The sequence below is a fragment of the Lates calcarifer genome, linkage group LG24 (genome assembly GCF_001640805.2).
Source record: "Lates calcarifer isolate ASB-BC8 linkage group LG24, TLL_Latcal_v3, whole genome shotgun sequence".
Classification (NCBI taxonomy): domain Eukaryota; kingdom Metazoa; phylum Chordata; class Actinopteri; family Centropomidae; genus Lates; species Lates calcarifer.
This window is the reverse complement of record NC_066856.1, coordinates 17,834,644-17,838,424: the sequence shown is the minus strand read 5'-3', so window position 1 is coordinate 17,838,424 and position 3,781 is coordinate 17,834,644.

Here is a 3,781-nt window from a genome sequence, read left to right as displayed (position 1 = left end):
TTACTGAAAGGGTGCTGCTGGTAGTATACAGTGTACTTTTCCCCCCGTCTTTTCAATATTAATATGAATTTAGCAAGATACTACACACTGATAAGTTAAGAAGAAAGTTAAGAAATGTTAAGAAATGTCTATTTTTCTTGCAGTTTGCATCCTGGGAATACTGTTCCACCCATTATGAAAATGAATGATGTTGTGCTTCATTAAAACTTATTATATATAACTATCTGTAAGCAATGCGATAATAGAGGTCATTTTGAGATCAGTCGAAACTATATAGAAAAGAATATTAACCCCTGGTCAGTGTCTTTCATAACAGGACTGCTGTCAGGTATTTCTTCTTAAGTTTTGTTGAACAAGACAGAGAAAAAGACAAACTGCAGCAAGTGAAATAAATATCACATGAAAAGGTAAATTAAATATTAAGAATTAAGGCAGATCAAGAAAACAACATCTAAGACCCAGGACACTGCATTGTCTACATCTCATTGACTTTTAATGACATGAAGAAAAAAAAATAGTTTTGTCCCTCAAGAGTATTTGATGTCATTTTTATGTTTTTTTTTTTAGTTTTGGTTTTGAGTGGAGTTTCTAAACTAAGAAGAGTTTACTATACCAATTTAGATAGCTGAAGCTAGAATTACTTTCAATATTTATTTTGGAGTGCAGCAATGATTTAATTTCTCTAATGTTGTACCTTGCACAACATTCTGCATATTGAACAAGCCAAAACTGAACAAAACTAGTTACTACAAGAAATGGTGATTCTTAACTTACAGTACAGAACTTTATGTGGTTAATTGCACACTCATCTGCAAATCTCCTGCTATTCAGCACAGGACTTGCTGATTAGTGGGCAGCTGTGGAGATGACAATACCTCAAATCAATGCCCTGCTCACGTCGCCTCACTTGGTTTTGCATCTTAACAGCTGCCAGCTCACCATTGCAGTGCTACACGTGTAGCTTCTGTCCTACTTTTTGATGTGTGATTCCTGAAGTGCTTCAAACATGTGTACCAACCCCAGAGGAATCATTTGCAAAGTTAAATTGTTGTTCTGTGTTAATGTATGTCTATCTACTCAGTCTGTCTATTTGATATAGTGTTTTTTTACTGAGTCCATGAAAGCTTTTAACTTGGCTCAATTATTTTTTCAGGGGGGAAATTGTGTAAAACAGGTCACAGAGGATGGCAAAACAGGAGAGAGGTCCAACTAAAATGATTAACTTCAGAAAAAGAAAATCAAAAATCATCTTTATAGAAAGAACTAACAGCAGCTCACTTGCTGAATAAAGAGGAACTACAGCTGTGGCTGAAAAAAACAATAGTTTTTAAGTTTGTTAAGTTTTGCCAAATCTCATGACATATGTAACTCTTTCTGTACCAGTAATTCATCATTGTTAAAAAGAAAGTGACACTTGAAGTGCAGTTGAGTCAGAATTCTACAAATTCCAAATTATAGTTAAGTGGTGATTAGGTGATTACCTGTACAATATAATGAAAGCCAATTTAACAGCCAAGCAATAAATCTAAACTCTGTGCAGCTTTTAATGTCCAGCCAGCACACAGAGCTTTTGACCAAACCCTGTTGTGAATTTTAAGGCATCAGTTAAGTGTTGGTGTTGCTCTGGAGTGCAAGTACACTGTATGAATACACTGTAAGAATCATCTCTTAAAATATAGCAGTCCAGGACAAAAACACCATAAGGTTGCAAAAAAGTTCAATCAATACCTCTCTGACGTGGTGTTAAAAATGACAAATTATAGGATTCACACAGATTCCATGGCAGTGATTATTTTGAAAGTGAATGATCAGAAGGAAAGACTGGACCTAATTCTACTAAACCTCTAGAGTTGAACTGAATCTCTAGTCTTGAGTTCAAGCCGTGTCCACACTACAGCATCTCCATGTCACCTAACTATTGTTGTTGACCACCTTGCTTTCTTTCACCTGTCAGAGCTTTTAGATTCCACAGAGCACACCTGCTGAACACAGCTACAGAACTATACTGCAATCCAACCAACTGTTCTGCCATAGCACCTATCTTTACAAAGTTTATAATGTTCATTTTTTGGTGACATAGTCGGAAATGTGTCAGTTCAGCTATATGTTTATTACGGAGGTCATAGGTGGGGTGGGGTTGGACTATAATTCATATTAAAACTATTATATTAAAAAAAATAGATTAACTGATTGATATTTTAACATTTGTCCAAAATCATGGAGATTATGATCAATATTCTGGCATTAGAACAAATCAGTTAAGGCATTTTAAAACTTCATGCATCATTTTATAAAACTCCCAAACAATATAATATAATATAATATAATATAATATAATATAATATAATATAATATAATTACATAAGTCAGTGTGAACTTATGTAATTAATGAATATGAACCACTACTGTGAAATGATTGATAAAGGAATCGAGTTTTCTATCCAGTGGGATGAATCAAGGGAAATGCTCTTTATTTGACCTGCTACACAGGGACACATATGCCCAGTGAGAAGTGATTATTCTTCCATCATTTCATCCTCAGGGTCTCTATTGGCTTTCTAGGCTGAAAGAGTTTCTCTGCTCACCTGACTCACCATGATTAGAGCTTAAATGGAACATTTCCTGTTTGATGTAAGAAAAGCATTTGCATGTCAGATGGAATAATACATGACAGATAACTCCTGATGGTAAACCAAGTGTAGGCCACTATGAAGAAGGCACATCCATGACCATCAATTCAGCTCCAACTTCCTATGGCTCTAGTACAGATTGTCTGTGTACAGCTGCTCTTAGATTATCACAGACAGACTGCATACAGCAGGTTGATGCCATTACTACAAGACTTTAATTTTTTGGATGTTTTTGTGCCCCCTGCAAGGCTCATAGGAAACAGGCTTCATGTCACGATTCATAATGCATGATGTTTTTTATGGGTCTATTGTGGCTGGAAAAGACTAAAAGATGCAAAGTACTGTAATCAATAATGCAGGTGAAATATTGGTATGCAGACAAGATGTGACAGCACTGGAGGACCACCTGAGGCTTTTTTTTCTTGTCCTGTGCCTGGACTATTTAAAATAGTCCTTTCTAACACACCATTTTCCCAGAACAAGTTACAAGCAGATACCCAATTTCTCACATTCCCTGCATATCAGCTTAATGTGGCTAACGTGTAACTGAAAGGGCGTTATTTTTAACACGTATTGATTACATAACTGTCTATTTGGCTACTTGTAAAGCCCCAGCTGCCCCGCTTGAGTACAGAATTGATTTTTCCATTAACTGACCTTTAGCAACTAAAACCCCATGTGCCAATATGGGCAGACTTCAGAAATATGCTGTAAAATAAAATCTGCTTTAAAATAAATCACAAAGAACATTGTTATTTGAAGCCACCACTGGAAACCTACGGCTATAGTTACAGATATTCAACAACTATATTGACACTGATTTATGACCACGGAATAAAAAGTTAGTGAGCTCTAGTCCTGTTACTTTCTCCTGTTTGTTTTCTAATCACATACCACCTAATGCAATGCATTTGATTGCTTGTAACCACTTTATCTTAGGTGTCACAATACTGTATCTGGGTTGGACATACCTTGGTCAGTTTTAGGACAGGTTGTACACCTTAGGACAGACTGTCACACGTTTGTGAGCCAGACAAGTCACAGCATGGCCAGGCATGGGTTAGTGAAGAGAGCAGAATAGGCTACTGTGAAGCTTAGTTGAATCCTGGGGTCTTGACATGTGATGACACCTGCTTTGACTCATACACCTT